Genomic DNA, 10,179 nt, shown 5'->3' on the forward strand with positions numbered 1-10,179 from the left:
AGAAAACAGGATTGTGGAGCAGGAAGAAGTTTAAAAACAAACTGAAGCCCCCTCCAACAAGCAAAAGCAGGGAGACAGTGCCTTGTGTTTCAAAAAGCAGTTTCTGAGCAATGGCTACAGTTGGATTTTGCTGCTTGGGCAATCACCATGGTTTTAAAATGAAACCTTGATAAGGCATCTGAGACTTGGGCAACACAGTTTTTGTAGCTTTACTGATGCAACCGTGTTGGTCAATCTTCCTTTGAGCCACTGCAGTGGCTGTTTAACCAGCAGAGGTGGGAGAAACAGGGAGTTCTTTGTCCTCTGCTACAGCATGAAAACCTTTGGTGGCTTTTGGAGCAGGAGCTGCTGTTGGGTGGAGCCGTGTCACCTCCATGGATGGGACTGTAAGAGCAGGGCCACCATCAGGACAAGCTGCTGGTTTGGCTGGAATAGCTTCTGTGTGCTGGTGAAGCCTCACAGAGCCCTTGGAAGTCTCAGGATCTGTGCTTTGGAAGTTTGGAGCACTTGAGCGTTGGGTGTGAAACAGAAGCTGAGGTTCTCTGTGTGGAAACTGTGAATGTTTCTGGTAAAGAAATGAGGTGTCTCTGCCTCAATCACAAAGAAACAGCTAAAGTGTTTCTTCAGGAATCCAGCTTTGGAGGGAGGTGGTAATTAGGGTAGCAGCTAAATCCCAGGATCTTTCTTGGGATCTGGGTATATGTCACACCTTGGGAAAATGGTCTGGCAAAGGCAGCAGAGAGCCATGCCAGACACCAGAGGGACAGTCCTTGCTCTGGTGCATGTGTTTGCTGGGAAGAACGTACCAGGAGCTGGCCTCCCTTTCCTGACAATCCTGTGACTGCAGCAACTATTGACAGTAACAACCTCAACTCAGTCATTAACTCTAAACCCAGTCCAGAGTGTGACCTGACTGTGAATATTTCTCAGTGCTGACAACATGGTGTGACAGATGCTGGTTTGTGATCCCCACCCTGGGTGATTGCACTGAAGCCTTAAGGAGGAAACAGAGGTGAAGGAGCTGGGAAACCAGTGCTGTGCCCAGAAGGGCCTCTCCCAGCCACAGCATCCTGTGTGCTGCCATTCCACGTGGGAAGGCTTTGGTACCTTTTCATGGCTTTTAGGCTTTTCCCTGGCTCACTGTTCAAATTCCAGCTAAGTTCTTCCCTCTCGGGTAGAAAAGTCTGCTCCTACTGATGTCTTTGGTATTTTAAATCTGCTATAAAATAATAATTAAAAAAAGGGTCTTGGCAGAGCTAAATCTGTTAAATATTCACTGATACTCCTGATAACTGGGAGCCCATTGAGGAACTTGAGACTTCCAGGGGAAAAATAGGCAGGAGGGACACAGGCAAAAGGTGAATGTCTAATGAGAGCAAGTGTTTCTCAGAGCAAGGAAACCACATTTTGCCTGTGGGAAGAGGTGGCACGAAGGCGTTTTCTTTGCTCTTTTCTGTCCCACTTCCTGAGTGAATTGTGATGGGGGAGGTGGAGGAGGAAGAAGGGGCTGCAGCCCGACCTTTAGGGGCTTTGATAGCACGAACCGTGGAGCACTAAACTGCCAGTCCCGGCTGTTTTAGGATCTCCAGACTGTCAATAAATGCTGCCATCTGGTGCCCCGAGCCCGGCTGCACAAGGGGCTCGTTCCGGGCCGGCATCGGGGCACGGTGATGCTTCCACACGGGGCTCGTTACATCCTGCTCTTGGGATTATCCCAGGGATTACCTGCACCTCCACTAGCAGGAGAAAACACTGACAGCAGAGAGAATCGAGCAGTTCTGCTAACAGAATGCTATAGAAAAGAAAGTGAAATTTATACCTTGCACTCCCCTCTTGCTTTGGTGAGTTACTTCTTGTTTATGTCAGGACAGATTAGGTTTGGGGGTTTTTTTCCTCTTATACGGTGGAAATGTGAGAAGAAAACAGAGAGATGGATTGATATGCCAATCTGAGTTTGGCAGAACAAGATCTAGACACTGAAGAAGTCATCACTTCAAAGACTTTTTAGGGGGATATCATGATTCCTGTATCAAATATAAAAATTTGGGAAAGAAAATAGCAATGGACAGAACATATTTGTGACAGTCACCAGCAGACTGGCTTGTCTTGCTAAATTGTCTGGACAGAAGGTTACTTGGTGTGGGGAGGGGAAGGGGTGCACAGGGGAGGTGTGTGTGCCATGTGCACACAAGAAGTCTGGTCACACTCTGTTTAAGGTACAGAAACTGGGAAAGATTCAGGGAGACCTTGAGAGCCATGTGCTGGCACTGAGACCAGCAGGGTCAGGGAAGGACTGGAGCAGTCAGTCTGGATGTCACCAAGGTTCTGAGAGCTTTGCTTCTAGTAGTTTTTTCCTTTTGGTTTTAGATTCCAGCCCTGTCCCAGATCCTGCCATGGAGGGAGCTGTGTTTGAGCAGCCCTTTCAGACGTGCTTGACAAGGTCAGGGCAGAGCTTGCAACCTAATGCTGTGTTTCCTTGTGAGTTGGATTAATGCTCCTTATCTTGTCCTGGCTCTGGCAAATACTCCATTTCCCTAAGTAGCATTAGGACATCACACTTGCCCTGGTCATGGATTATCTCAGGGGCTTGACACACTGCTCACAGGAGGGGAACACACTGAGGGGGGCTTGTCTTCCTGTCTCTTGAGGCTGCAAACTGAGCTCTTCAAAGCCTTGGAGCATTTTCAGCTGAGAATCATAAGACCTGTACCACAGGGAGCAAAGGGGTTAAAACTGGAAAGGGGAGAGAGAAATTTTTGCCTTCCTTTTAACTCTTGGATATAGTACTAAGTGTAATTCCTCTGTAATTATCTAAAGATCAAAAAATGTTCTGACGTGAGAGCTCAGAATGAGTAACATTGCAGGGGGGAGATGGGGAGCACCAGGAGGTCCTGACAGACAGAGGAACATCAGATTCCTGCACAGCCTGGTGTGACCAGACCAAGGAGCAGCTGTGGAGGGATAACTCACTGCCCAAACTCCTCACATGAAAGATTCATGACCTGGGGGGACTTTCTTCTCTCTAGAGGATGCAAGGAGGGGTTTGGAGGAGAAATGTCACAAAACATTCCGTGGATTAGTAGCAGGAACAACTTGGTTCTTGTTCAGAGAATGCAGGGAGTCATCTACATGTCCATGGGACTGTGGTGTCCACAGAGCCAAGGTATCCGTAGCCAGGGCCAGCCATATCCTCTCAGTTCATGTGGATGCAGCTTCCTGACTTCTTTTGCAAACCACACTGGAATCAGTTCTCCTGTGAATGGCCCAAAGCCTGTTCAAGTAATTCAGTTACTGATCCCCATTATTGGAGCAGGCAAACCTCTCATGAGCTTGGATTCATCCTCAGCTCAGAGGGTGTTTTTATCCTTGTTCTGCTGGAGATGGAGCAAGGCTAAGTGACTTCCACGGGAGAGGCTGGAAATCAGTAGCAGCGCAGGAAACTAGAGCTATATCTCTCAATCTTCTTGCTGCTTCAGACGTAAGTGTTACAGCTGGAGAATGAAGAAAGGTTCTGTCATATTCCTGTGGGCACACAGCACAGGCCAAGCAAGCCTGAGCTGACATTTCAAAGACCTTTTGTTTTTCAAGTGGGTTCCTTCCATCTGGGAAAATGTTCTATTATCTTGGGGGGAGGGAAGCAGCAACTTGCATCAGAAATGGCTTGATTCTGCAGCCAGTTTGTCAGATGTCGGTCCAGACATTGTTTGGATGTCAGTCCAGACCAAGGAGAGTGGATCTGACCCGTGTGTTTACTTTGCCACCTGCTTTCAGGGAAAAGCACATAAGCAAATGAGTGTTTTGAATGCTTTTATGTGCCTTTATCTTGCAAGAGAACTGTGTCACAGATGATGCTCAGAGAGGGAGCTCTCCCCGGGCTGTGTTAAAAGCACGGGAACTGAGGGTTCTTTTCAGTGGGGATATTTACATTCTGTTACAAAAGAAACACTGGTAGGATTTCACATGCATTCCCAGAAAAGAAGTCAACAGTAGCTGCACAGTATCTCATTGCTCTTTAACTTGGTTTGCGTCAGAGAGATCCCGAAGTCAAGAATCACATTTGCAGATGCTTGGGCAGTTCATGAACTGCTGAAGCTGCCCAGAGGTTGTGTAAAGTAAACGATGCAGAACAAAGACTGTTCACATCCAAACTGCAGGAGGCACAGACCTGATCTTCCCTCTCTCTGGAGACATCAGCCTCGCAGGGGCTTTTTCTGCCCCGCTTCAGATGCTGTTTTCTATCTCCCAGTTCTTGTGGAGCTGGAACTGCCTCCCACTGTGCTAATCCCTGTCCTCACTTGGAGCTGAGGAGAGGGAGAGCCCTTGAAGTCCTTCAGCTTGTGCACAGACATCTAAGCAAGGAGTTCCCAATGAATATTGCCAGGAGGGTGCTCAGAAACTTCTTGCCCCTCTGTTGAGGTGCAGGTTAATCACTGGCTTAGACACAGCTCCTGAGGTGAGAAGAGAGAACGTTGAGTTGGAGTTCAGCATGGCTGGGTGGCAGGAAGGGCACCATTATCAGTGTTGGGATTTAATCAGTGGCTTTTTCCAAATGTCACTGAGCCCATTGTTAAGCAAACACAGGAGAACTGTGTGACATATTGCAGATAATGATGACACCCCTCCCTCACAATGAGCTCCTCAGCACTGACTCAGGAGGTAAAATGTTCCCAACGTTGCCCCCTGGGTGTTGGGAACATTCCAGCTGGGAAGCACGCTGGGTGTCTGCCGGGCTGTGTTGCAGCAGGCACGTCTGGCACATGGAAATGGATTCCCCAGACTGGTCTATCTTTAAGATCTGGGCACTTCAGGGCATTTTTTTCCTTGGCTCTTGGTTCCTCTGTTTTGAGTCTTACCAGTCATTTTCTTCTTCAAAGTAACATATGGAAACGATTTGGGATCTGCTCACAGCAAATGTTCTGCGCTGTGGGGACCATTTCACACAACTGGCTGCCCAGCTGATGCCACCAAAGCTTCCCCACACCATCTTTTGGGGCCCAGAGAGGTTTTCAGCCCACAGGTCACGGTGGGGTTAGGGCAGGAAGCTCAAGTACTGTATGTTTTTGGATCATATCAGTTCCTTGCTCTGTTGCTCTATCACCTTTCATGTGGCAAAATTACAGATATTGATACCAGATTATTTACACTGTAACTCATCCAGAGGCTTGGGCTCCCTGACAAAACACTGTGCATTGCTTGGTACAGGATGGCAAGTGCCCTTCTTCTGTGCTTGCATGCAGGTACACTGAGGTGTCAAGTTCCTACAGCATCCAGAGTTTGGCCTGGAATCCAGAAGCCCTTGAACAGTCTACTGTTAAACAGGAATACATTTTTTTTGTCTTTTGGCTCCTAATCTATGGGTCTTCCTAAGAATCAGACTGTCACGTTGCAGTGAGACAAGGGGTGCAGCAGCAATGGATGGTTATTTTCTGTGCTAGTTAAAGCTTAAACAAAATCCATGGAGACATGCCCAAAGGACACGGCGTGAACTCTACCTCTGACATGTCACAGTCCACAGACAGCCCACAGGTTTTAATTCCACAGACTTTCTGATGTGGGTTTTAGGGCTGTTGGGGCTAAATGCAGCTTCTGTTGGCAGAAGAAACCTTTCTGTACCACTAAAACTTCTTTATTCCCTGTTCACCCCACCCCAAGACAGTGCACATGCAACAGTCACCCCGGCCAGGAATGTTCCACGTTGTGCTGTGCCTCTTTGGAGCCACAGTTGTACATCAAGGGTGGTAGATGGGCATGATTTAATGTGTAAAACTCTGTGTGACACAAACACTGGCTGCTTCAAACTTGTTCAGTTCATCTCCTTTCAGCCCCAGTGGTCTGAGTTGATGATTCCTCCCAGAGCATGGTACTAAGCTGGGGTGGTACCTTCAGCACAAGCCCCTGGTACTCCAACTCCTACCTAGCATTCCAGTTCCCCACAAACACTGTTAATTTTGCTGCCACTAACATACCTTTCAAGCAGTTTTTTCTGTTCCATGCACACGGTGGGGGTAGATGACGTCTGTCATCCTATTTCCCATCTTGACTCACACAGCTCTTTCCCCCTGAGCTCCCCAGTCACTGCCCTGCTGTTATTCCTGGCAGTGCTGTTGCTCATGGAGGTGTTTTTTCTGGCCCGGTGATCTATGATTTTTATTTTTTTTTTTTTTAACTCATTTTCCTTTCAGATTCACTTCCTCTGTGGATGCTGCCATGTTTATGCTTGCAGGGTACCACTGAGTCAGGATCTCTGTGGGGTTTTACATCACTGCATGGTGGGGAGCAGAATGTAAAGCCTTTACTTTTAGGGAGGTGATTCTCCCCCTCTACTCTGCTCTTGTGACATCCCACCTGGGACACTGTGTCCAGGTCTGGTGCCCCCAACATAAGGACATGGAACTGTTGGAGCAAGTCCAGAGGAGGCCATGAAGTTGATAATGGGACCAGAGCACCTCCCCTGTGGAGACAGGCTGGGAGAGCTGGGGCTGCTCAGCCTGGAGAAGAGAAGGTTTGTGGAGACCCCACAGCACCTTCCAGTGCCTGAAGGGACTACAAGGAAGCTGGAGAGGGACTGTTCATCAGGAACTGGAGTGACAGGACAAGGGGGATTGAGTTCAAACTGGAAGAAGGGAAATTTAGGTTAGATATTTGGAAGGAATCCTTCCCTGTGAGGGTGGGGAGGCCCTGGCACAGGTTGCCCAGAGAAGCTGTGGCTGCCCCTGGATCCCTGGGAATGTCCAAGGCCAGGTTGGACGGGGCTTGGAGCAACCTGGGCTAGTGGAAGATGTCCCTGCTCATGGCAGGGGGTTGGAACAAGATGATCTTCAAGGTCCCTTCCAAAGCAAACCATGCCATGATTCTGCTTCTTTCCTTCCCAGAGACCATTCTTAGCTTCTATTAATGTTGATCCCCAGGTTGATAAATAGCACTATAAAAATTAGAGTAATAAATCCAGTCTTTGTAAGAACTTCTGGGAAGCTTTGTTAAAAAGCAAACAAATTATCTTCCCGCTTGGGATATTTCAGATGCTTTTTACAGACAGATTTATGGCTCTTTTATATGAGACCAGGAATATGTATCCTACATGACTTAATGCAAAATGGAGAGGAGCCAAATGCCTAAGAATGATGAGGTGGCATTATCACTCAGCTGGTGAAGGAATTGTCATGATCTCGAAGAGGGCTGATGGTTTTAATCATGAAAAAAAGTGCTTTTGACTCCTTACAGGGCTGAAGCTGAAGCAGGGCTGAAGCAGAAATACATAAACTTGACAGGAATAACAAAAATGAGAGGACATGCTGGTCCAGGATCTCCAAGGCATTTTGGTAGCCAACTCCTCTTAACTTGCAGGGCCCTAAGTGTCTCTGGACACTTTCATCCAGAACCTGCCTAGAAATACCATTCTTCAGGCAGTGTTGCTTGGCTTAAAAAGGAGAGCAATCAGGTTGATAAAATCTAGGAAATCCTACCTGCAAGTCCATGCTGTGACATGTGGGGAATCACAGCCCCTGCCTGGGGACTCATCTCCTCTCACCCAGTGTCAAACTGGATGTCCCACCAGGATGGAGATGTGGTGGGCACTGTCACTGGAACCACTCCATGCCAACCCACAGTGCTTCCCATTGGGAACTGGATTTTGCCACCAGGAACCAGATTTGTCTTAAAAACTGATACAACGGTGCTTTAGCTACAGGATAAGGAAAAAAATGAAATATAAAAATGGTTCTATGGAACCAGAAGCAGCCAGTACAGTCCTCACCTTACCTCTCTTCGTGGGCTGTATCACACCATGTCTCTTATGCCTGTTGTACATTCCCTGGCAGCCTGGGCACCTCTCCTCTGCTCTCCAGCAGCCACAGCCCTGGGCAGTGGATTGCTCCATGAAAAACTGATGCATGGAGTTGTTTGAAATGAAAGCTGTGGGAACAGCGCTGACGGCAACGCGAGTTATTCACTCGGGAATGTTTAATTAGATGGTTAAGATGGTTAAGAGCAGGGTCTGACTGTAATTCAGACCAGACCAAATGGAACAGGGCTTTGTTTGGTTTTGAATTTCTCTTAACGTCTTCAGCAGTGTGAGAATTAACGCATGGAAATGCAGGAACACAAACTTATGGAAGCAGGATTTAACTTGGAAGGATCAATCAGTGCTGACTTGCGGGGAAGTTGTGCCCAGTGAACGGGAGGGACCTCGGGTTGGCATCACAAGGCTCCTCCTGAAAGCTGGTCCTGTTCCCTTCTTTCTTCTCCTGCCTTGCTAGCTCCAGAGCTCGGGATTGCACCACTGCTGCACAAGGGAATGCTTGTTTTCCTCATAAAGAGAACGTTGCAGAACAGGTTTTACACACAGGTCTGAGCTTTGTTCCAGATGGGATCTATCCCCAAACAGCACTGGGGCTTGCCCAGACAAGGAGGAGTGAGATGTGACAATAGCAGGCAGCTTGTGGGAAAAAAAAAAGGGAAGATAAAAAGCCAAAAAAGAAACGTGTAGGTGGGAACACAGAAAACTTTTTCTAGTGTTCAGAAACTTCTGGTAGTTTCCACTTACAGACATATTGTAACCAGGTGAGCAAGACTTGGTGTTTACTGACACTGTACTCTGACAGTATTTCCCTATTTGTATTTTCTGTAAAGCTTTTGGCTTAGTGTCAGAAAATCCTGGACCCTGGCTTCAAATTAACAGGAATTATCAAAGATTTGAGGGATGTGAGCTCAGGGGCTGGATTGGGTCTATCAGAAATGCAGATCCAAGATCTCCACCCAAGCTATTACCCTTTATTTCTTTAATATAAGAGCTAATAAATAAAACCCACAACAGCAGGTAGTTCCTGATGGCTTATATGTCATTGCACAAGCACCTATTTCTCCTCATATCAAAACATAACCCTGGCTATTGGAATTATTTCAGTTGTACACTCCATGATTATCCCAAATGAGCTCAGCACTGCTGAATGTTGGTCAAAATGTTGTAACACTGACTTATAAAGTTGAGTTTTATTCTCAGTTATAAGTTCAGCAGATGCACAGTTCAGGGTTCATTTTAGGGATCGTTTCTCCTTCCCAAGCCCAGGAATGGGCTGCATCCCTGCCAGCACAGCCCAGACGTTCCGTGACTTCTCACTTTAAGTAAATAAGTTAAGTGACTTCTTAAGCTTTAAGTACATGAAGTGAGGGGACTCAAAGGGCTCATCTCAGCTGTAAACACACGTGAAATAATTCCATATGCGAATTTAAAGCAATTGTAGTGAAATCTTGGCCAAACTTGAATGTGAATTTATTTCCTTCCACCCTCAGCAGTCTCTGATCCCTTAACCAGGCCCTTTCCAGGCCGGGGTTCAGCAGCGCCCGTGGCTGTGTCGGTGTTGAATTGATGCCTCAGCAGGTCCCACTCCCCTTCAGGGGGTCCTGCTCCTCTCAGGGGATCCCATTCCCTCCATCCCATCCTGCTCCCCTCAGCCATTCCTGCTCCCCCCAGGGGATCCCGCTTGCCCCATCCCGTCCCATCCTGCTCCTCTCAGACCTTCCCCGCTCTCCCTTAGGGGGTCCCATCCCATCTCACCCCACCCCATCCCACCCCATCCCCATCCCATCCCCATCCCATCTCAACCCATCCCATCCCACCCCATCCCATCCCACCCCATCCCACCCTACCCCATCCCATCCCACCCCATCCCATCCTATCCCCATCCCATCTCATCCCATCTCAACCCATCCCATTCCATCCCATCCCATCCCATCCTACCCCACCCCATCCTACCCCATCCCACCCTACTCCATCCCATCCCACCCCACCCCACCCCATCCCATCCCATCCCATCCCACCCCACCCCACCCCATCCCATCCCATCCCACCCCATCCCATCCCATCCCATCCCATCCCATCCCCATCCCATCCCATCCCATCCCATCCCATCCCATCCCCATCCCACCCCACCCCACCCCATCCCATCCCCATCCCATCCCCATCCCATCCCCATCCCATCCCATCCCATCCCATCCCATCCCATCCCATCCCATCCCCGAGCATCTCCCCCGCTCCCCTCCATCGCCGCGCGCCTTAAAGCGGCCAGCACCCCCCTCGCCTCTCCTCCATCCCATCCCCGCCCCTCTCCCTCCGTTGCCCCTTTAAGGTTACCGCGGCGACCGTGCCGGGGCCGAGAGCGAGGCGCATTGACGTCAGCGCGG

At 48.7% G+C, this 10,179-nt stretch overlaps 1 long non-coding RNA gene across 1 annotated transcript; it reads right to left on the reverse strand.

Annotated features, from left to right (window-relative positions):
• Positions 1 to 4,000: 4,000 nt before the first annotated feature.
• Positions 4,001 to 6,339, reverse strand: LOC135424662 (uncharacterized). The gene is made up of 2 exons (XR_010435310.1): positions 5,967 to 6,339; positions 4,001 to 4,448 (listed from the first exon to the last, which is right to left on the reverse strand). It is a non-coding gene; the product is annotated as an uncharacterized LOC135424662 (long non-coding RNA).
• Between the last annotated feature and the right edge of the window lie 3,840 nt (positions 6,340 to 10,179).

This window comes from Pseudopipra pipra, chromosome 19, assembly GCF_036250125.1.
Source record: "Pseudopipra pipra isolate bDixPip1 chromosome 19, bDixPip1.hap1, whole genome shotgun sequence".
NCBI classification, from domain to species: domain Eukaryota; kingdom Metazoa; phylum Chordata; class Aves; order Passeriformes; family Pipridae; genus Pseudopipra; species Pseudopipra pipra.